Source organism: Harpia harpyja, chromosome 18 (assembly GCF_026419915.1).
Source record: "Harpia harpyja isolate bHarHar1 chromosome 18, bHarHar1 primary haplotype, whole genome shotgun sequence".
NCBI classification, from domain to species: domain Eukaryota; kingdom Metazoa; phylum Chordata; class Aves; order Accipitriformes; family Accipitridae; genus Harpia; species Harpia harpyja.
In genome coordinates this window covers 20,532,601-20,558,108 of record NC_068957.1, presented here as the reverse complement: position 1 = coordinate 20,558,108, position 25,508 = coordinate 20,532,601, and positions in this window count along the sequence as shown.

The window sequence follows — 25,508 nt, the reverse complement described above, 5'->3', positions numbered from 1 at the left end:
GGTAACTTAGTAACCAAGCAGAAAAAGAAATACATTCTTCTTGTTCTTTTTTTAAAATGATTTGTTCAATCACTTTTTACTACAGACCATTTAACTTGCTCTCTCCTTCAGTGACAGAAGGCAAATCAAAAACTGTCAGGTATTTTAAACCGTGATCTGCACTGCACTTGAAGTTTGAACCACAGCTCAAAATCATTGGACTCAGACCTACAATTGTTGCTATTCCTAGATATGTCACAAAATTCAGCTCTGCTAGAAGTACGTGGATTCTGCCTAATTCAAAAATAGGACAAAACGTTGTTCAAGGTAAAGAAGTCCTACAAAGCCATTACGCCTATGAACAATCCAAATAGCAATGTATTTTCACCTCCTGATCACACCAGCACAGCTCAGCAGCTGTGCTGATTCATCTACTAAGCCTCTTTCCCATGCAAATGCTTGCTTCACTCGTGCAGCTTTCAAATGGTTTACCCTTAGAGTGATATAATCTCTGACCCACCTCTTGTTCCTGTTCCCAGTCTGATTCCCAGATTCACCCTGAAGCTGTTTATTACACTCGCCGTCTCCCCGTTTTCCAGAACGGATCCCTCACATCTCCCAAGAAAATGCACCTTCTTCCCTTTTTGCAGCCACATTCAGCATCTTGCTAAAGTGTCAGCCTACTAACTGCCCTCCTGAAGGAATGGTTCCCCACCTCACTCGTGACTTTTCAATCATCTGCTGTGCATAGCTGAGGAGTTTCTCTCACCACATATTTGAATATATTCACTCAATGAAAAGAATTCTTCACAGATGATGCACAACTACATTCAGTTATGAGGATGACATTAGTGGCCAGCAAAAGTTGCAAATACTGCTGTCCATAACAAGTTCCATCACTAAATCCATATATAAATACTTTTCTATTGTCAACTCTGACAATAGAATGATGGTACTCTATTCGAACACATGCACGTATATATCTAGAGTCATGATTTGTTTCTTTACATTGAGCAAAAGTTCTCCAGAAAAGTCTTCAATAAAAGGATAAGTTACTTAGAATCATAATGGGTTACAGAAAAACTTTATCCTAGGTCAGCGGTTCACCTTGACTATCTTGAAAAGTTCTGGCTGCCAACTGGGACATAAGAGACGAGGAAAGAAAAGATACCATGTCTCTGCAAGTATTTTTCTACGTAGTACCTGAAAAGCAGGAACTCCCCGAAGCAGCAGCAGATGCTGGCTGCAATACTGAGTCTGCTACAGAACTACCCCATAAGGGATATTCCAGAGCATCTAACATACGTGAGGAAAAAACTTGCATATCAATGCTTCTTGAAGGACTTATTTCTACCGACCCTTCAAAAAGACTCTGCATGACTTTTCCTGTCATTGCCAAACATTGAGATTGCACCAAAGGAAAAATATTCCAAAGGACAAACCCATCGGAAGTCAAAATTCTTTATAGAGTGCAATAAAACAAACCCTATACTCCAAGTCTAAAACAGTACATCTTCCATCTTCTCTTCAGTGAATAAATCAGTGTTACTAAACACAGTGAATGGGGGAAAAAGGACACTGCTCTTCGTCTCAAATATACTGCCCATACTCAATTTTGTATTCCTTTTGTTATTCAGTGAGTAGAATGATGTTTTACTGCACCACTTGCCTAGCTTGAGAATGTCTCAATCTACGTACTTATCATTTAAAACCATGATTCCCCCTAAAGGAACACAATGGGAGTACACGATGTTAATTAGCCTGATGGCATTATATCCCAATTCTGCGTTCAGTACACCACTGTTGTTGCATTTCCAATGCCTATTCCTTCAACCTCTTATGAAAAGAATCTGCACTTAGTCAACTTGGAGCATATTACTTTCCCATAAGGGAAAAAGACTCATGTAAAACGTACTGGCCTGAAGTGAACACCACTAAAACATTAATGCACTGTTCTTTAAATAGGATTTCCTTTTATGTTCATTTAATCCCAGTGTCATGTGAAACTGCTCGACATGTTTTGTTTGGCTGGTTTTTCAAAGAGTGCAAATTTTACTCAGTCCAACTTCTAGGCCCCTGCAGCCCATTCATCCAATTAAAGAACTGCAGAATGAAAACAGAAAAGGCGCTTTGCGGAGCTTCAGAAATATTGTCTCTCAGGAAGGCTGCCTGCAAAAAGCGAACAAATCCATTGTGCAAACTGGTGCATTCCAATAGAATAAAATTGCTCCTCAAAGTCTCTTTATCCAACATGGATTACTGGCTCCTGATAGCTGTAGGTTAGTTGAAGGTAGAGTCTATCGGAGGCAGGAAAGCTCTTATTACCTTTTATTATAACACATCCTCCCCCCATAATCTATAAAAAAGCCTCTAGGAGCCCATTCATTTCTCCACCTCTTTGCTGCCTTTCAGTTTCAATAATGCTGAGTACAATTCAGTACTCTTTTCAGCCCACTGTAGTTTTCATATGTGTTCACATGCTAAATATTCCTAAAATGCCCTTGGGAAAGACAGACTGCCATTTAATATTTCAGATTCTTGGGAACTGCTGTTCCTGCAGCTACCTGGGAATATTGTTTCAGACAGTTCTGCTAAAACCTGCAACCTTACCACCCAGCCACACTAACTGAAATTAATTTTCATGCAAAGTGCCACGTGATACCCTTTAATATATATTAGTAATATAAATAAATAGCAGAGGAAGACATTTAAAACTGGGCTGACAAGCAAATGCTAAACATCGAGTTTTTATGATTACTGAACTAAGATTTGAGGAAGTTCACAGCAATAACTGCAGAAGAGTAATTATGCACTGCTTCATGCTGATTGCAAACTCAGGAATACTGCTTGATTGTCCAGATTTCAGGCGCGCGCACACACACTGTTCCTCTTCAAAGAGATAAGAATGTGCTAGCTGCACAAACTCATTCTCCTTTTTCTTAAGAAAGAGCAGAAAACCACAAAAATTGAGCTACCATTCATATATCCCACCCTCCAATGCATTCACGCAGTTTTGGTAACCCTGACATTCATTCATTCCTTTTGCTTCTCTAGAACCAGAGGATGCTTCCTTTCACCCTGCCCACAAATTAAAAGCAGGGACGACTCCAAAAACAAGTTCACATTTAGACTGGTTTGAATGAATCCTGAATTTCCAATGAGCGTGATATAAAGTTGAAAAATTTTGCAGGTGAATCAGCTGTAAAAATTGGTTGCTACAGCCCACTGCGTGGTCCCTGCACCGTTTGGATGTTGCTTTTCAACTTTAGTTAGGAAGTGTTTCTAAGAAATATGTTCACGCTGTTTTTCTCCCCGCCCCCCCTTTAGAAAGTAAATTCTTGCTTATTCTCACATGGGATTGATGTACCACCATATTCCAGTGATGTAACTTGAGATCTGGGATAGTAATTTGCCAAAATAAATCATATCCTGATATGAAAAAACCCACTCCCTGCAGGCTTTAAATTTACTAATTATCAACAAAAATGTTGATCAGAAGCCTGGACTTCTAATTCATATTTAACAAACAAGATTCTTGGCAGAGCTTATTGCAAAACTAATGTGAGAGGAAGGAAACCCCAGTGGTCCTGTCTGTATTCTTCACAAATTTGTTCATGGAGCTGTCACATACTGGCAAGGAATGCCTCCTGTTTTGTTCGGTATATTAGTACAAGTTTTAACCTCGTATTCAAGAGTCTTTTGTAGCTTCTTAGAGACCAATTCTTTTTTTTTTTTTTTTTTACCATGTAAAAGTGAAATGTAGCATTAAGAATATATTTTCTCATGCTTTTTTTTCATGCAGTGTATCATGACCATTTCAGTATCAGACAATGATTTTTAATTAATTTTCTAATTGGCAATTACTAACCCAAAAGCATTTATTAAGGGAAAGATTAAGCTAAGAACTAGCTTAATTGAATTATTATTATTACAGATTTGCTTGCTGTTGAAATTTGTCATTATTTTCTACTAACAGAAGGAAGGTAACTTTCTTTCCAGCATATCATAATTACTGATTTTATACACACGTCTAGGTTAATATATTCCACAATTTAAATATATACTAAAACATTTGGATACTTTCCCTGAAATTTGTCATGACAGCTTATGAAAAATTATTGAAAAAATTATGAAGTGAATCTTATATCCTTGTTTTCTGTATGCTGGTACAATATTAATAATTAATGACTCAAAATTAGCTGTTAATTTCTGAATTCTAAATGCCCTTATAATACATATGAAGGAGTACATATACGTACATATAAGTATTTGATTTATAGAATTTTCCTTCTCTGCTCATTTGACAAGTCCCTGTTTGTCCATGCATCGCTAACAACCAATATAAACTGAGAATATCAGTACCTAACAAAGGCACTTTGGATAGACTTAAATTTCAGTTCTCATAAATAAATATCAACTGTTTAGATTTATACTTCAAGTAACTTTAAATACATGCGGTCAAGTGAGAACCTATTTTTCTCATCAATGTGTATTGTTAAACATGTTCTTTCTATCCAGTTATATATGAGAGAAGCTAATAAATCTTCACCTTCAAATGAGATAAACTAGATGAAAATAGGCAGCTTACAAATGAAATGCTTATTTACTTGCTTACTGTATGACAAATTAAAAAAGGATTTTTCCTTAAATGAGGCAAATTATGGTTAAATTAACTCCATTAATATCTTTGATGACAAGAGAGTCAAACAAACATAGTGAATTATAAAAAAGAATTAAAAATTCAAACAAAGCATTCATTAGAATAATATTTGCCGTCAAAGGATTTGGACTGGCAAATCGAACAGCTGCCCAAGCTAATAGTGGTTAAAGAACATGTTCCATAAGCATATAGTTGATGGAAAGTACTGAAGTATATTCTTAAGATTGTTCCTATCTGGGGGGAAAAAAAAAAGAAAAGCAGAATATTTCAACTTCGTAAGATTAAAATACTACAGTAGTATCCCAGAAATTTGTACAGGATTAGAGTACGCGATATCAAAAGGTATCACATTCCCACTTGTGATATCCATTCCCATTTCAGGTTCCCTCCTCCCCTTTTTCCTTTTTCAACTTCTCTAAGCCCTCTACGCAGCCTGTGCAAGTCACGCGTTCATCAGCCTCTGCAACAGCCGTCTCTCTTTTTCAAGGTTATCTATAGGGTGAACCTAGAAGCAAATGTAATAACTATGAAACCATTGAATTGCAAGCCTGAGACTACAGTATTCTCAAAAGTTCAGTAAGAGATGAAACTCCATAATCCAAGCACATTTGTTTGGGAACTCCTGGAGCATTAGGTCCCAAATTAAAAAATATACTTGGGTGCCTTTCTCTTATTTTGAAGCTTATATTCTTGCTGCATTTAGGGTGATATCAGCATCCTTTTCTTGGGGATGGGATGAAAAACGTTCTCCAGAACCAGTTGTTAAGTGTGTAAGAATTAAATCTTCCTCTGAACTCCTAGAAAAATGATTTGCCTGCCTTACAGTAAAATTAATGACCTGAACAATTTAATTTGTTAATATATGGAATCCTCAAAGCCAGAGCTTTTATTGTCTTCAACTAGACCTGTAGGACAAGAACACTTTATAAGAAAGCATGGCTATAAATATAGACTTTGGATGTCAGCTACCAACTGGCATTATAAAATAATGACCTTTTTCACTAGGAAGACCTTATGACCTCTTAGACTTTGGGGCTGTGTGCTGAGTAGATAGGGTCTTCAGAGATGACAGTGAAGCAGAAACAAGATGATATACTTAATCATATTCAAAAAAGCGTGATCACCTCCAGCCCTCACAGCAAGCGCTGTTACAGTATAAATTCAGTCAAGACGAAAGGGGATATCTGTACTCTTTCTTTGGCTCACAGTTTGAGCTTACATTGGAAATCAAAATTTTTGACAGCCCCCTTGTTCAAGTTCAGCACAAGTTGGGAATGAGAAAGCTGGATCATCAGCTAGGGAAACTTTTACACACTAAGTGGAAAAAAGACTGGTGTGAAATTACTGCTGCCGCAGTAGCTGTACGGACGCAGTCACCGGCCTGGCTCGTTCCTTCCAAACCAAGCCACTCAGTCTGACAATCTCGTTCATGTTCTCACATCTCACCCCTACCTATCCTGGCCTTAATGTAGCACCACAATAGGGATTCACGCAGTAAAGGTAATCTGTGATCACTCCCAGGTTGTCCGGAGTTTGCTGTGGATGGGAGACAAAATATGCGTGATATGAGACGAGTTGAAAACTTTGAGTTTTGCCCCAACCACGTGCAGCTCAGACCCAACTAGGCAAACTGCTCACGTGGAGAGCAGAAACAAAAGCACACGGGATTGAGCATTATAGCACACGTAAGCCCACGTGCAGTTTTAGCTATTAAGGCAGAATACACACATCCAAAGAAAGTTATTGTCTGTATCATCAGTTACTGGTTTATTGTGACGTGAATTTTTTTGACATCTACTAACTAAAAAACTTAAAACCAGTGTTACCCAGTGAGGATATGCACATCAGTATTCTCTCAGTATGTTCGCTCTTCTCCAAGTACTACGTCTAGCTAATGGACGTGGCAACATCCCAGTCCCCTGTGCTCCTGTCAGTCTGGAGCGCCGGTTACAGAAGAAACATCGATTTGGACTACTGCAGTACATTTTTAGTTAGCAAGCAACCAGATTGCTTTGGGTACTGGATTTTATGCATTACTTTCAAATCAGCGTAGCTAGATTAAATTAGTTTAGGAGTGAATACAAGTAATGAATACCATACAAGTGTGGACTTCTAAATTGTTATAAGAATTACAGTTGATCCACAGTAATTTCTCAGTCCCTTGTTGCAAGAAGCATGTGGGACATGTACTCAATCCCTTTTCTTTGATATTATTTCTATCCTCAACTTCTGTTTGCCGCCCCATAATGGAACTCTCTGACAACAGCTCAGTTGGGAATATAACAAAGGAAGATCACCATGTGTGGAAAGTGCTAAAAGTGTTGAAAAAACAAACTTAAATTTGACAGATAACTTTAATGTATAGAAATATGATGATTAAAGAAAAAAAGTGTTTGAAAACATATTCCCCCTCCCCCCCCGCCCAAATCTATAATCTGATAGAAGAACAGAAAAAGTAGCTTCTATGTTGTTAGATGAGAGGGAACTTGTAGATCTTTTTGTAAAATATGGATTTTTTTTTTTTCTCTCTTTGTGAAAAGGGGCCTTGAAGTTGGGCCTGTAATATTAAGGCAGTTAAATGACAGTGAGTAAAAAAACGTGTGTGCTCTTTTCACGTATCTTTCCCGTCTTTCACTTTAATCCTGATTAGTTTCTGTTAGCTTTCCTGGGCTCAGCACAGCTGACTTGTTCTATTTCTCAGTCTGCTGAAAAGGGGATTCTTCTGTTACCCACAAGCCCCTTTTCTCTATCAGAATGTGTAGCAAGACCTCTCCTGGCATCTTACACTCCTTTTCTATTCCGAGAGGGCTTGTCAGGCTACAAGATGACATGTACCAAGTCATTACATTTCCTTTTTCTGCACCTCCAGCTTGGAAGAAGGTTTATGCAGCAACAACAGTCTGTTTTTCTTTGCATTGTTTTTCCTATTTATTTGTGTTGTGTTTCTGCCACAGTGACTTATATTTGTGCAACTGATGGTATTGTCTCACCCACCTTCCTGCTGCCAGCAGGAAAGGAATTAATGCTTGGCACTGATGGCTGCTGGTGAGTTTGTAAGGCTAAACACTTTGGGTTTATTTAACTCAATTTTATTCTTTCTGTTCTGTCCTCTAGGATTGGCATTAATACCCCACAGGCAAATGAAACGCAGTGTTCTAAAACTACTTGTTTGCTATGTGATTTATTTGCTACATAAATGTTTTTCATTCTTCTCTACCTCTCAACAAGCTATTCACCATAGATTTTTTGTTGGTGTTGTTGAGAAACAAAAAAATGTTATGTACTACAAAGTGTCAAAAATCTCTTTTTCAATTGCATAGAAGAAGAAAGGGCATGTGGAGAGAAGGGGAAAAGGAGGATTTCACCCACTGCAAATTCCTTGGACCGCTCTGAGCCTATCTGGGAAACGAAGGGACTGAAGTCTGCCTCTCGGGGCACAATTCAATTAGGCTGCCTGCTGCCATTTCCTAGGTGATTACTCTCACCACCAATTCCTCGGTTATTCTGAGTAGATGTTTCTTGATTTCCAACTACTGCTTTTTGAATAAATAATTACAAATTCAGTGGGGGACACAGAGAGAAAAGATGCTAACTGTCTTGCTGGTAAAGACTCTCAAGATCGGTCTTGGGATACCCAGATTAAAAGCTCTAAATCAACAAATATTTAATTACTTTATATATAGCGGAACAACGATTACAAAAAAAGTATGAAAAGGATCAACTTCAGAGTAGCAATACAGCATGATGCTAGCTACCGGGGTGTGAGAGACTTCTAATCTAATTCATATCAGAGACTTTGGAGTTGAAATAATCAAAACCTTCTGAGAAAAACTGCAAAATAATTCAAAGAGCTTTATCCTTTTCCCTCTAGTGAAGGATGGGATAAGATGCTTGCTTGAACCAGACAGTACACATGAAGTAAGCTAATAAACAAAAACAAACAGGTGATTTTGATCTCTTTCCTTCTCTGCTTAATCCCATTACCCAATTCCCTTTCTCCATTGACTGGAATACCAACAACTTTAACTCAGATGTGTTTTATAAGCCATTTCCACCCAGTGTGTCCCCATCTTACTGGTTTTGTGTTGTCCATGAAGTTCAGATTTGGCAAAGCAGTGCCAACTCACCCGTGCTGAGTCCTCAGAAATGCCCAGGAGCCCTTCGCGATGCCGCAGGTGGCACCGTGACGTGGGAGGTTAAGCGGTGTTGCCATTTTCAGCCAGAACAGAGCAGCATAAGAGGAGACCATCCATGGTACTTCTGCTGACCTCCCAGCCAAGGGGCTCTGTCCTAGCAAGGGCATCGATACGACTGTCCCAAAGTTGATTTGACAACAGAAGAGGACAGGGATGCAGGACTTGTTTCAAGTTTAAGGTCTTTTGAGTTCGTAGCTGACAGGCTGAAGAGAACTGCACCACAGGCAGCAGAAATGGGTCAAGCACTGGTGATGGGACATCACACTGTGAAGAAAAGCACTGAAGGGGAGAATCTTTAACAGCATTTTTTTTTTTTAAAAAAAGTGTCTTTTTTTTAATTCAGAAATGTGATTAGAGATTGAACAGTTGCTTCTAAGGTGACACAGTGAAAAGGCTTGCTAAGGATTAGGCAAGAGACATACACATAAAACCCAGAAAGGTTAAAAAAGAAAGAAAACATTTTTCCAGAGCATCTAGGTAATGTTGAATAAACATACGAGAACAGTAAACTGAAATAACGATAATTTATAACATAAGACAATAGAAACAAAAAGAGGCAATTCTTCAGTAGCCATATGATATACAACACTGGAAACAAGTAAAAATCAAGGTAAAGTGAAAAAAGGTGCAGTTAGTATGGATTAAGAATTAAAAATATCCCCTAGAAACTACATGTGCAAACAAAATATCATTTCTTGTGATGAATAGATAGATTCCCTTCTAACACAAAGAGCTACTTTTATTACCAGAGAGAGGAAACCTTTGGAATACTTTGAAGAGCTCAGAGCACCTAATTCATTTGTTTTGTTAAAGCTACAAATTCTGACAGTCCAGCAGAGGGTAACCAAAGATTCAAGGCTTTTAATTATTCAAAAAAATTAAAGATGGTAAGCCTGTCATCTTTGACAAAGAGAAGCCAATAGAAGATCAGCAAGACAAACTGTCCCAAAGGGAATAAAAAAGGCAAACTGTTAACACTGCACTGCAGCTAGCATCAAAAAAAGATAAAGACAACTAAAGAAAACACAGAAAAAAATAAGACATAAACCTGAAAAAGAAATAGTCAGGATGACACAAGAATATAAACAAAATGCATACTTTGTAGGGCTAACGTGGTAGAAAGTGAATGGGAGGTGCCAGGACACGGCCAGTGCATTAAATCCCGACATCTACTCAGTAACGGCCTTAATCTCCGCTGCTGGGCTTTAACAGACATACCGTCGCACTGCCTTTCACCATGGGAAACGTTTCTTGCCACTGCCATGTGGTAGTCATCCCGGTTCCCCAGCATTTATCGTAACAACAGTATCTATCACTAGTTACTGTTTTGTTATTACCAGAACTGCTGGTTTACTAGACTTTCTTTAACTCTGCAGTTTCACAATTCCTTTTGTCCACCAGAGAAATGTTTACAAAGAGAAAAGACAGTCTGACGGAGTCCCTCCCAAAGATAGGAATGAAAAAACAGCTTTAGGAACAAGTGGTGCAAGGAAAGGACTTCCATCCTTTTGCTTTCTTCAGACAGTATAGAAGGAACTCCTTGCCAAGAAAATTGTAAAATTAACAGTTTGGAATAAGAAAAAGTTTTGGAAAAGCTCATGGAGAAAAAGTAGTCTCTTAACTAAAAATGAGCCACCTCTTCTTCAAATTCTATCACCATGATTTGGTCATAGATGACTTAGGGCAAATACAATTTTAAAGTGAATTCCCTTTGGAAAGAAGTTTGACAAGTTTGAATAAAAGGGAAATAAATTTTGAATTACAAATTATGGTTTTAGTTATTGAGATTTTAAGTACAATATGTTTTTCTCTCTGCTTCTAAACTGAAGATTACTTTGTTCGAAAGCACTGTATTAAATTTAAGATCAGTGATGACAAGACCAGTGCTCCAAACTCACTTAGGCATTTCAGAATAGACTTGCCTCTGATGTGGCTGTGTCCCTCTAATGCGTATTTCTCTTCATTTCAGTTTTAAAACAGTGAAAAAAATGTTTCGTTTTCTTAAATACATATATTATAAAAACTTCCACAATGGCATCACCAGTGAGGAAAGAGGAAAAAAACCCTACATGTTTAAAAACACTGAATTCATTCATGAATGGCATCGACATTCATAGAGGTTTTGGACTGATTTCTTCCCTCTGAAATAAGCAGACCAGCTTTTACCCCTACTTCACAGGACGGCACAGAAGACATGAGGAAGCTAAGGTCTTACATAGACCCTTCTTCCCTGTCTTTTCAGTTTCTATGCATATATCTTATATGAAGGGCTGACTGATGGACCATTTTCCAGAATACTGCTTTTTTTCACTTACCTGAACCTACAGAGAATCCCCTTCGATGGTGATTTTCCCCTTTCAAATTCATGCAGAGGAAGCCAAGCAAACTTTCCACTACTTAAGCCACCCAGCAGTTTACAAAAGGGGATCTAGGTTTTAATAATTTAAAAAAACTTGCTGAGCAATTTATATTGTTTTGCTAGCCTATAACATAAGTAAGAATGTCTTCCCAATAATTATTTCAAAAAATAATTTCTTAGGGCTTGATTTTCAATTCAGTCCAACAATAAATCTAGTAAGGAATTTATATGACTTAATTTAAAGCATCTAATTGAATGATTTAGCTTTGTGTAAATGTAATGAGCCATTTCATAAAATCAATAACATTGTAAAGTATAAACTAAATTATTATAAATGAAGGCAATAAAAAAAGAACTCCTCTGTATTAGGAAGGGTGACACTTGATTAATGGGTTATTATTGTAGGTTGCAATAGAGCAGGCAGAAGATAGTGGGATGAAATTTTCAAAGGTACAAAGGTTTGCTGCCCAGCATGCATGCATAGAGCAGGTATGCTAGGAGTCTAACTTTCATAAACATAGCGGACGTATTCCCAAAACCATAAGCTGTTAGCACGCGACTCCTAAGTTCCCGCGGATGTCAGTCCACGTAGGGCAGAGAACCCACCCCTGCCCTTGGGAAGGCTTCCCCTCCCGCTCCTGGCCCCAGTGACTGATTTCACTGCGTTGCTGTTCGAAACACACTCGCTTAAACCCCTCCTCGGACGTGTACGGATGTGGAGGCATACGTACACACACCTATGTAAGCAATGTTTGTGTTTAAAAACATAGTCTCTAATACACAAGTTTGACTGGAAAGCTGTGTTCACACAAACACTGTTAAAACTTACAGGTCTGTATTTTCCATTAATAAGATCTTACTAAATTCCGATACCTTCTTGCCAAATACATGCTAATTTCCTTCTGTGAATGTGTAACACATTTAGAATACTGCTATTTAGGCAAATGACTACTTTTAAACACTATTTGCTAACCAACAAAAACGAAGGGCTAAAAACCTCTTACAAAAATGAACATTAAAGTGTGACAAGTATAGTTTACTTTGCACACTTACAATATATTACACATATCTGCCCACATAGCCACATATCTCCAATCTCCAAACACTGTAAAAATGGAGTTACAAATCTAAACTCCTGGGCCAAACTAGTAATTCAACATTTAGAAACGCTGCGTCTATTTTTCTTCTCTCCTCCACTAAAGTATAGTATACTCGGAAATTTTCAGAAAAGCTTAATGTTTACTTACATGGATGGAATTTCATTTGCAAACATGAAAAATAGTACCATATGCTTACACCGATACTTCACTGCATGCATAACAAATTTTTAATATATATTCATATATATCTCTCAATACATAGTATATGGGCATATATATGTATTCATGTCAATAATACGTTAATAAATTATACTGGTACATATTTCATATAAATACATGTTATCTAATACATATTTTATGCAACATATACTTATAATATGCACCAATATAAATATATACATGCATCACAATAATAAAAATAATATGTATTATGCCATATATTTACTGTCATATATGTGTACATGTTTCTATTCAAAGCATAAGCAACTAATCAGCTGCTGAATTATATTTAGAATTAAGATACAACTATATTAAACAGTTATGTCTTGATCCTGATACAAACAATTCACATGCTTACTCTACCCAATACCAACTTCAAATACAAAATCAATGAGATTCAGGATGTAGCTTTAGATACAGCCTAGGTATTAAAGACATACAGCCATGTTACAATCAAAAGGGTATATTATCCTAAAAGTTTCGTAAAATTCATTAGCAAAGACCTAGTATAAATACAATATATAAGCACACTACCTACCAGCATCACTAGCTATAATGATACGAGTGGACTGATTTATCTATTACTTTATATTGCTGTTACAAATGCTATTTTACACTGGAGAAATATATTCTTAGAAAGTTATTTTTGGCTTATAAGATCTTCAGAATTTAAAAAGTATGATGTTAATTATACTAAATATTTGAAAAATTGTTTCAAATGCCAAGACCCGTGATATTTATAAAATTCTATTTCTAGCATTGTACGTGCAACAGCAAACATCAGTGTATTCAGTTTTCCTGTGTTCTGAAAAATCATTTTCTTTAATACCAATGAACAATTTTCCTTGGCCCACCTCTGAATGCCCTTTGAAGAAAATGCTTTTTATGAAAAAATGTAAAACTACAAATAGAGATTTAGGAAAAAAGTTTGATATCTGTGCTGCTTCATTTTCAGATTAGGAGAATAGCCACTTACTTTATTAATTACAAGTGCTCATTGACTGCCTGGGCTAGAATAGCTGGAGGTATTTTGGCCTTAGAGTTAACAGCTTAGAGAAAGACATGAGAAGAACGAACCTTTTCTTTGGTTTCTGTCAGTGATTCCACACCTGCAGGAACAATCTGAGGACACCCTGAATAAAGAAAAGGTAACACAAGAAATGCAAGAGGAAGCATAAGCAAGAAGAAAGATCTACTAAAATAAAACCCCACAGATATCCACTGTATGGCAACAACATGCCAGGCCCTCCCCAGACTTCAGATATTCCACTCGACTTCACTAAACCCAGCAGCAGTTATGGCCCTGCAGTACATACAGCGGTTCATGCGAAAGGATTTGCAGTCCAGACCGCGCACACACACACTTCACTGCTTACACCAAAGATTTTGGTTCTTGCATCAGGACGGAATTTCTGACTTAAAACATATCACAAAATGCAAACTACTACATGAGGTGGAAAACAGCTGTGATTAAGAGAAAAGCAGAATGCCACAGGCAGAAAGTGTCTCGTTCTGCAATCCTGCTTGGAAAGAACAGAGGAACATGAAAAGCAAAAACATAGGTCAGCCTCCGGCCAGAACAGATTAATAGAGGGAAACAATCAATGATCTGAAAAAGCTACGTGCAAAATCAAGCCACATGCTCACTGAGTTACAGATTTATAGCCAAATCCAGATCTTAAATTTGCCTCTAAAATGGACAAATGATGGAGGGCAACAAGTCTTTTCCAAAGGCAAGAGCAGCTCACCTACTATTATTTCTTAATAATGGAGGAAAGAGAGACATCTAGCTGCTAAAACGAAATTAGCAGGATACACTGTAAACAGGACCACAGTTTAACAGCAGCAGCACCCTAATGGGTCCTTGAACCTTGAACCGTGCTGGTGCCACAGTTCGTCTGCGGTGCAAACTGGGCAGGCACAACCCCATCTGCAAAAGCAGCGGCTTATGCAAGAGTGCCTGCGTTAAAAGCCAATGGATTTTCACCAGGGAAGATAAATAAAGGTAAGGGATTGCTCGTCTCTGAACTGGAACAGTGTGGCTTTCAGTCGAAAAACTAAAAGAAAGATTGCCTTCATTCACATGAAGGATGATAGCCAGAAATCTAGCTGGAGAGAGGATGAAGAAAACATTTTTTATATTGCAGAGAATTTGACTGGTCTGTGGAGAGAGATAAGAAGAACCCGGTCAGCAGAGCACCTGAACACCAAGCAACGTGGGGAGTTTTTCTCAGCACGGGATACAGAAGTTAGGCAAGCAACAATAGGGAATGATTAATCAGGTCTCTGACAATTAAACTAAATATTTAAAGCACTCAGAAATAGGTTCCAGTGGGATTTCCTCCTGAGTCGAGGGTTTCCCGTTTTGTGTGAAGTGCTATTTCTTCCTGTCTCCACAAAGGTGTTGATCAGAGGCTGCATTTTCACTTGGGTCTCTCTCAACAAAACACAGCAACAAAATGCTAAAGAGGAGAAAGGTAGGGCACCTTCGCCGCCATCCAGCTGCATGTGTGTGTGCGGAGGGAAGGAGAGTGCAGTACTTGCATTCATACAAAACCACCCTTCCCTTTCACACCCGATACATCAAATACACTCAGGAAATCTAGCTATACTGTTTTATTTTTCACATATGCAAGAGTTTTGTGTAGTATCGGCTAATGCTGCAGTTTAATCAATGTGATTTCCATCAGAGTGTCCTTGTCTATGTCACTGATTTGGTTTGCTCCGTGACCTTGATTCTGGATGCTTCTTAGGTGCACACACTTTTTCAGATCTTCATAAGAAATGATCCCGATTTGAATGCTAGGATTCAGGTCAAAAATTTACTGTTACACAGAATGTAAGTAAGTGTTCTCCAAAGAAATAAATATGCATAATGTACAGAACATCTCCTACTTCTATTTAAGGGATAGAATAGTTCAGTGAATGAACTATTACATACAAGCATTGAGCATTTTAGTAGAATACCTTTTTTCTAAAGCTGAAATGATGCACTTTCGTTGTCTACTTCAAAATCAATACACTGACAAATTAACAGGTACAAAACACAAAAAAATTCACACTCATCACCAGTGTCCTAGCACAGTATCTCACATTTGCACATGCAACTGATGTCATAGAAGAATTATAGCATTTTACTAACTGATATGTAACCAGTCACAAAACTAATAAAAATTATCCTACATTTCCACATATGGAGAGATGTTACCAGCGTACCGGTGATGCTCACTTTGGTTTAAATTGGATAATTCCTAAACAGCACTGTTCTCTTGCCCCACCTGAAATGCCTGCTGTAGAGCCTACCACCTACACGTTCAAGAAGGACTACAGAAAGATACTGAAGTTACCTTCTGCTGTTTAGTTTCTCCCTTAATATCTACTTATCTAATGACATGCCTATCAGTGAAATGACCTGGCTCAGTGAGGCCTGTTCAGCACTGAAGCTGTGATGTGCCAACCAAAACTGCCTTAAAAACCCCCAGAAGTGCCATCACTATCATCCATTGCTTGCAGTATCAAATGCCATGAGTGTCAATTCAATAACCAGGGCATGCAAAACGACCCTCTTCGCAAACAAGTCACGGAAAGTGTCACGTGGATATCTTGTGGAAAAATCCCAGTTTGCATAATAGTGGGAAAAAGCATTCTCTGATCAACAATATTTGTAAAGCTTGTCAGCTTTGATTAGATGATGGAAGTGTGTTTAGATCAGTTACCCAATGAGAAAGATCCTAACAACAGGCTGTGAAGATCTAAAGAGTATATTTGTTATTTTTTCTTTAATAAAATTGTCTCTTTGCAGCAGTGGATATTCCAAAGCCCCAGGCTCCAAACTGCTTTTTACAGATCTGAAGCTCCCTCTGAGGTAAGGAAATCAGCTTTAGTACCTCACAGGTTTAGTACTGCTTTAAGTACCTCACAGATTTACTATTCCACCCACCTGTTCAACAAACTGCTGGAAGTAGGTAGATGTTTGTGACCTTTTCCAAAGTTTAGAATATCTGTTGTTTACAATGTTTTTATTCAATAATGACTTAAAAGGATTTTCCACATATGATGTATATTGGTATTGGTACAAGCATCAGCATTGCAGTCTTAATCCACGTCTTAGTTTCATCAGTTATTTTAGGGTACGCTGAGCTAGGTACACCTAAGCACTCATGATTGTCAGGCTTGGCCCACTTAATAAACTCTTATCTTCTAAGTTAAAAAAAAAATAAAACAATCAAGGTTCCTAAAAACCAGTCTGGTTCTCTCTAGTATTTAGGTAGCATGTGAGGAAAGGTTTTCAAGGATCAAAACTTTAGACATTATCTGTCTAGGTAGTTCCCACCGCACACTTAAGGCCAAACAGCCCCTCAGTCCGAGAAGTTTGCAGGGAATGAGAGTGTGGGCCTGAGTTCACGGGAAGAGGAGAGAAGGAGGGAACGGACCACAGAGCTCCTCTTGGGCCAGCAGCAACAACCAACTTCCTACACTTTGAACCAGCACTGTAAAGGAGAGGTTGCCACAAAGCACAACATTCAACGTACGAAATGAAATATGAAAAGTTCATTAAAAGAGGGGGGCACTGCAGATCTTACAATAATAGTTAAAATAATCTTAGTTGTTTCAATTGAAATTCCTATCAGCAAAATAATGTACAACCATTAACTGATTTAACCTTGTAACTCCCCTGTGAACAAAGCCAAACATTGGTTTCAAATGGCTTGTTATTTAAGGATGTGCATAATTCAAATGAGTCAAATACAGCCCAGGTAAAATATTTGGAAAGGCAGAAGGCATTTTGTCCACTGCTGATACATGGTGAAGGACAATTCTCTCTCTTTTACACATTTCTACTATGGATTTAAAGCTATGGTCAAGTGTAGAGCAGAGTATACATTAAGAAACAAAAAACAGAGCTTGAAAATTACTAAAATGCCAAAGACTACGAAAAACGTCAATGAAAGAGCAAAACTAGAACTCAAGAACTCTTCACTCCCCAATCCTGTGGCTGCAAAACGCAGCTCATTCTGTCTTCAGACGTAAGTTGCATTTCCTTACCTCAAGCAGAAAATAAGAATAAATCAGAGTTGGGGGAAAAAAAATTGAGAGAGGTAACTTGCCTAAGAGAGTTAAATGAGATGACTCTGGTCTATTTTCCTTTGTTATTCCATGCCTAATGAAGTGTCTGGGTAGTTGGAACAGCTACTGCAGCATGATCTGATTGTTGTAGTTGCCTGTTTGTTTGCTGTGAGTTATTGTTTTATTTGGCTTTCATTTCTGAGCTGTTTCCCTGGTCTGTTGGGCAGACGGATGCTGCTGGATTGTGTTTATGAGCCTGTAAATGATTGGGGAGCTGTTGCTCTAACATAAGAGATTATGAAAGAGAGAGAGGGGTTGTGCTGTGCTAGGAAGAGCACAGACTGCTGCAGCATATGATGGTCTTTCTGTGTCCAAAACCCAAGGCAACATTTGAATGCACAACAAAGTGTGGATTTTTTTTCCAAAAGCAAACTAGTCGGCCAGTGAAGTGAACTCTTACATATTACCCAACGTCCTTCATACCAAATAGCATGTTGAAGGATTCAGCATGGTGAGTCATGTCAATACCTCCAACAGGGGCTTCTTGCAACCATTTATATCTGCCTGTGAAAAGTATAATAAAGGGGTCTCATCTTCACAACTGTAGCTTTTGGCTTCCTACTTAAGTTATAATCAATATTTTTGTTTATGCCAGAATATGACATCAATCACCTAACACCATGCTGAATAAATCAAATCTTTTGACATGAAATTCTCATGCTTCACTGCAAGTAAGAAAAGAATATTTCGTGAGAGTCCAGTACAAATCAGTCAAATACTTTCTAGACTGCAGAAGACATGCATTATTTTAGAAAAATTACTTGCCACTTCTGGAAGAATTTGGAATTTTTCATTTCAGTTTCTTATTTCCTTAATAATTTTAAAGCCAGATAGCATACAGCATAACAGATACTAACAACATATTCCCAAAGCTAAGGAAGGGAGCAGGGGGAAACTGAGAGGGAGGAAAAAGGTTGTGCGTCTTTTACAAAAAAGGAATCACAAATGCCAGATCACAAATCTGGCACATAAACCTCGAAATCTCAATGTTCACCGAAGCTCTCCCTTAGAAAGTAGCTTCTGCCCTTTGCTAAGGGAATTCAAAATCTGTAATAATACTGAGGTCTGAAAGATTGCCCTTTTAGTTCCCCTAACATTAGGTATTATTAATGATTGCCTTTTGTGATTCTTTTGCACAAGGGCACTACAATGAATTCCAGCTCATTACTCAAAGGGTTTTCACATCATTTAAGGAATCCTGAGAGCTCAAAGATTTTCCTAAGAAATCTCTATCCCAGGAAACATTTCATCCCAACAGTCCTTTTGAATAGGAAGGCAATATCAAATACGTTTTCTTTCAATGGTGTGGCTTATGCTACTATGCTTTTTAGGTAAAACACAGCACAGAAAAACAAAAAGATCAGCAGCAGAAACTATGTCATAAAACAAAGAAATGTATGTCATTATACAGCGGTCTTTAGGTACCACAGTCGAGAACATCCAGTCATCACCTACTATACTGGCTGTAACTGTGCTATTTCTTAGGTGATTTACAATCTAACATTAAAGTTCCTCAAGAGCCTAACCTTATGCTTCTGTGTAGGCTGGGTCAAAGCAGTTGAAAATACAAAGTAACAAATAGTGACAAGGTTTATATCACAATTTCCTTCCTGGACTTCTATGAATAAAGCATTACTGCTTTAGCATGTAAAGGTAGGTAGAGAGCCAGGGATCCTTGAATACACACCTCAGTAACCCTTTGGTCGAATCCTCCCTTTCCTACAGTGGCAATCTCGCACAGCATCACTCAGGAGTTATTTGGACAGTTACTCGCTCCTGTCAGCTAAGCGCTGGGAAAAGAAAAAACTACTCATGAGCAACAAAGAGCATCAACATACTGATAGCCAGCTGACTCAGTCTCTCCACAAAAGCTTCCCAACCTTGCTTGTAGGCATGGCAGTAGAAGGAATTCCAGCTCTGATCTCCACTGGAGAACCTCTGAGGTTTTAAACATAATTGCTCAGCTCTGCTGCCTCCCCGAATAAAACATTTCATTTAGTATTCCTGTTTGAGCCTGCAACCATACTATCTGCATCACGTGGTCAAAAATACTGAAACCAGCTGCAAGGTCTAAGTGAATGAGCCTGTGTTATACTTGGTCTTGGTCCAGTCCCTCCCACAGAACCCTTGGTCTAGGGAACACTTCAATATCCTCTGTGGGGCCGAGCACCATTAAGAGTTAAGACTAAAATGCACCTGCAAATTCAGTTGGATGCGCCAGCTATAGTATTAGCCCCTTCCATCAATAAATTCTGCCTCTGCAAACGATATTTCAGGCAGTCACTGGGAGATGGGTGACACAGTTGGTTTCACTGGCACAGCACGCAAGGTTTTATTTGTCAACAAATGGGTTTCATGATCCATCATTAACACTTGATTGATTGGCCCAGCACTTTGGCAGAATAATTTTTTATCACACTCTTCTACAGCAAAATGTATTTCAGGAACTATCTTACTCACTGATTCGTTGGCAGAGGCTCTATTGGCAGAAGGCAGAATGTTTCCTTGCATTCTTTGCTGGTCAGTGTGAGACTGTGTAGTAGATAACATGAGGGACTACGTTATGGCTTTGCACATTACATCTGTTTTTGTTATGATCAGATCTGTCCCTCCTCTTATTACAACAAAAACAAGTTTCACGTCGTTTTCTCGTTCATCTAACATAATCCAGATCCTCAGACATAAAAAAATAAACAACCAAAAGAAACGCCCAACCCAAGCAACCATTCTCTATCCCAAATTTTAAATATTCACCTTTACAAATTTTCCATGTTTCTTTGTGCAATAAATAAATTCAATCAGAAGAAAAATACACTAACTCACTGTGACAGATTGGACTCCATCTGTCAAGATTTCATGTTTGATATAGACTGGAAATTGTAGATAAAGGGGAAATATTCAGGTACTGTTCTTTCAATGAATGTCCCGGAGGGAGATGAAGAGAATGATAAATTGGTTATGGTTACACCCTGAGCCAAGCCATTGGAAGCCTAATTAGAATCCAGAAGGATTGCAGCCAGGAAAGACAGATGCTGGAGAGAAGAGTAGTGGGGTAAAAGGATATTAGTTTCAACTGGGACAGAACAAATATACAAATGACCTTAACTGTTAGCCAGGAAAGAATATACTTTGTCAGCTTGGTTACAGAAGGGGTTCCTGTATATGCAATAAAGGATATTATGGAACTAGCTTAAGAAAAATAAGAGGAAGATTGCTTAGAAAATATTCAAGTGAGGGAGGAGTATCCACCAACTCAGAACATTAGCGTGAAAATCAGAAATCTGGAAGACTTGCTTTATGACGGCCTCCTGCATGACTTTAACCAATTAATTGAATTTCCCTGAGTTTCCACATGCGTGCTAAGAGGCTGCAGCATGCTCTTCTGGGACAAAACAAATATACTAGCATGGGAAATGTCCAAATACTAAAAGGGACTACAAACATTTGGAGATACGCTGTGGCTTTTGCACTAAGAAGAAGAAAATATCTTCAGGTGAGAGCACAGGAACAAATATTAATTTCACCTAATCAAGACAAAACAAAGTACCTGACAAAGAATATTTATGCAAATTCACTCCAACTTACTGCAAAGAGTCCAGTGACTAAAATTGACAGGCCAGCAGAGCTAACAGAGGGCACTTTGCTCCTCAGGGACTAGGAGGTGACCCTCTGACAGACGGCAATGCTGACAAGAGATAGAGGGCAAAACCAACTGATGGGCTGAGCTGACCGCTTGCACTTTGAGCTGTACAGTGAATGAATACAAGATTGGATTTTATTCACATGAAGCTGTTTCTCAGTTAGAAGCTCAGTAAATGCCAGGACTGCAGGAGGAATCAAACATGAGAGAAAGAGAGTGAAGTTCAGAGAAGCTCTGGAATATCTTGATGCTGATTTTCTTGGAGCGAGGATGCTGTCACTCTGGCCCAAACAAGAAAACCTGCATCATAGATAACATCTAGCTTTCCCCTTAAGTTGGATCAAAAAAACCCCCACCCCAAAACAACAAAACCAAACCAGGAATAATTTTAGCCAAGGTTTTAAAGGAAAAGCCATGAAATAGATTCTGCTCTCTCAAAACAAAGGAAAGACTAATTATACGGAGTCAGCAGAAAGACACTGAGCCTGTGATACCGGGTTCAGGAGAAGAAAAGCTGCCTGCAGGAAAGGTCACAAATATCTATGACTACACCTCTGCAGTTTGATGTTTGGTCACACTTTGCCTTTGGCTGTATATGCCTGTTTAAAACCTCAACCTTCAGTTACTAAGGCAGACTAGAAGCACAGGATTAAGTAAATGATCTTCCCGTGGTGAAGCAGTACTCTCTCTCTGCAACTCTATTCTTTCTCAATCACTTACAAGCTCTAGTGCTTTTGCTTTATAAACATTCTTGCTAAGTTTTCTGCTTTATTAATCTTTGGAAACAAAGATGTAAACTGCTACTTCCAAAAGAAAAAAGAAATACTTATTTTGGATTTATGGAAGAGCTATTAGTAACAGTGAAATTTTCCAAGCAACACTTTGCTGTAAATGAAATAAATTAGATAACAGCAGTACAGGCTTCAGGAAGAAAGAAACCCAGATATTTTCCTTGACAGACATGAAAAGAGATACAGGTATGTCCATAATTACAATACAAAATACTATTCATTTCTAGATCATAGAGTCATAGAATGGTTTGGGTTGGAAGACACCTTAAAGAACATCTAGTTCCAACCCCCCTGCCGTGGGCAGGGACACCTTCCACTAGACCGGGTTGCTCAAAGCCCCATCCAACCTCGCCTTGAACACTGCCAGGGATGGGGCAGCCACAACTTCCCCAGGCAGCCTGTTCCAGTGCCTCACCACCCCCATAGTGAAGAATTTCTTCCTTCTACCTAATCTAAATCTACCCTCTTTCAGTTTAAAACCATTACCCCTGGTCCTATCACTACATGCCCTGGTAAAAAGTCCCTCCCCATCTTTCCTGTAGGCCCCCTTTAAGTACTGGAAGGCTGCTATAAGCTCTCCCTGGAGCCTTCTCTTCTCTGGGCTGAACAACCTCAACTGTCTCAGCCTGTCCTCCTAGGGAAGGTGCTCCAGCCCCCTGACCATCTTCGTGGCCCTCCTCTGGACCCGCTCGAGCAGGTCCATGTCTGTCTTATGTTGGGGGCCATGGTGGGGTACGGTGTTCAGCTCTGGGGCCCCCAACATAAGAAATATAGACATATTAGATAGATATATTAGAGAGAAAGATATATTATATCAAAGAAAGACAAATGCTAGTGGTAATAATAATAAGTATGTTAGATGCAGTAAGTCTGGTGGTTAAGACTTTCAGTTAAACTATGCCCACTCTCATCCCGGGCATGGCAAGACAAACTCACTTCAGAATTGGGTATAATGTATGAGGCCAACACAACAACTGTCAAACAGGACAATTACTACAATCTCATCAGTAAGCCACAGACACGTGATAATACCTTGCTTAAAGATGCCTGATACACATGCTTGAAACTAATAGAACAAAGAAATTTTCCAAGCGCTAATATATGTTTGCTTGGCCAGCAAATTACAATAATTGAAATGTCTGTGCATTTACAGCGTGTGAGGATGGGTTATATAGCAGTACTAGGTTCTGTTATTATTGATCATTTTTATTGTAGAAACAAACTGGTTTAATTTAATGACTGAAAATAATAAAAAAACCCAACCCCAACTCCTACTAGCTGTGATACTGTACTGTAGTACCACTAACTGCCTAGCAAATGAAACACAGAAGATAATAATCCATGCCCACTTTTATGTCAATAGTGTCTTCTACCTAATTTAGTTCCTCTTCCTACTTAATTTGTTTTCTTGTTTCTGACCCATCAAGCTAAGAAATGGACTATGACAGTTATAAAACTAATTACTTCTTTTTTTCTTTTCACTCTCTCAAAGGCTAAGAAACTAAACATCACAACAGGAACTCCAACAGTAATTGGTCTTCAGTGTCATTATGCGCCAACTAGCTTCGAGCTGAAATACAAACTTTAATTTAACAAACATCATCGGCAGAATTGAAAAGCCTCACTCTAACACAGATCTTTGTTAAGATGACATTGAGATGTGCATTTTCAGTACAATGCACGGTGAGTTATGAAAATTACTTGCATTAGTAACAACAGACATTGGACACGTAATTATTGTAAGTACAATCAACTTTTCTCTATATAATCATTTCCCAAAGACAGCGTTGCTGATATAGTATGGATTAGAAGTGAATGAAAGCAGTTCAGCAGTTTGCAAATGATTTTCTGCATTTATATATATGATCTCCAAATTCCAGAAGAGTTCAACGTACCTGTGCCCAGAGCTATGGAACCAAAGCTGTCAGTGAGATTTAAGCATGAAACTCAAGTTTGTCCTAGAGCTGTAACTGGGGTGTAACTGGGTCTCAGGGCTGTGCCCCTGCGCACACCCAGAGCACTTAACCTGCTCATTTCCCTGCTGGCCCAGGAACCCCCGGGCCAGTCGCCTGCATAGGGATCGCCTCCAAACTAGGTGCTCACTGAACTCCTAACCACCTTCAGCATTAACTATTTGACTAATATGTGCAGCAGTATTCCAGTTAGGAATTGCAGTCAGTTATGATGATTGCCCCCTGCAGCTTCTGCTGGCCCTACACAAATTTCCATGCTGCAACATGTTGACTAACACCCTTGGTGAAGAGTCTGGCCGTTCCAGAAACTTCCCCCTGCAGAAGTGATCAGATGGTACATAGGTTAGATATCTGTAAATAGCAGAAAGAGTTTCTGCAGATGCAGAAATGGTAAGACAGTCTTTTTGTATACAGCTCAGACAGTTAGATGGGGGTTTTTTGTATTTTAAGATAATCAACAGCTACAGATCATGCACGTGCTGGACTGGTCATGTAGGACTACTGGCCAGCTGCATAAAAGGATTCAGCAGAACGACAGCTTGGGGAGCTGAACATGTCATTGCAAGGACCCTTGCAACAGAGACTTCTGTTACCACCCAGACAGCCACCAATAATCCTGTTCAAGAGATTCCATTCCCCATGCAAGCATTACCCTATGCCAAGATCCAAATAGATTTGCTTTTTAAATTATTTTTATAAGCACTTGGTCCACAAGTATCTATGCAACAGAACCAACAACTAGAGACCTGTGTAAAGGAATTCTCATTTTTGAGCCTAAGGAATCTAGGCATTCCCTAGTGTAATTGGAAGCATTACATATCCAGCAACAATTAAAAGAGCCAGAATGCAAAATGCAGATACATGGGGCACTAACTACTCTGTAGTAACTGCCCATATACATTTTGTTCTCATGCAGTAAATGTAAATAAATCACCTACTTTGAGTGATCAGTTATCTGCCATTTCCTGTGGAGTAAAAGCATACACCAGGGCAACTACTACAGATTAGCTTTTCCTTTGTAAAACTACACTTTAGATTAACTGGTTCATGTAGCTAACTGGTAAAACTCACTTGGTTCTGAGTGTCGTCAGATCCTGAAGTCTCAACTCCTGTCTACAACAAGGAGCTGAAGTAACTGAAACTGCAGGATGATTCAGCGCAGTTACTTTGGTTCACATTGTGTTCTCACACACCTTGTGTTCAAACAGAGGTAGTAAACGTCCTGTAATTTCTCTACTGCACTTGTTTTAAAAAAATATTTAAGATTTTCCTCACTATTATTACTTATTATTTTCTTTGTTTTGACTATGTAACATTGCTGGATGAACTATGTAACATAATCTGGATTTCTGAATTTTCCTATCTCATTGCAGTTAGCAGTCGAAACTTAGATCAAATTTTCCTCATGTCACTGGTGTGTTACTAGCCAATATGAAGTCTTCACTAGTAGATATTCAGGTTATC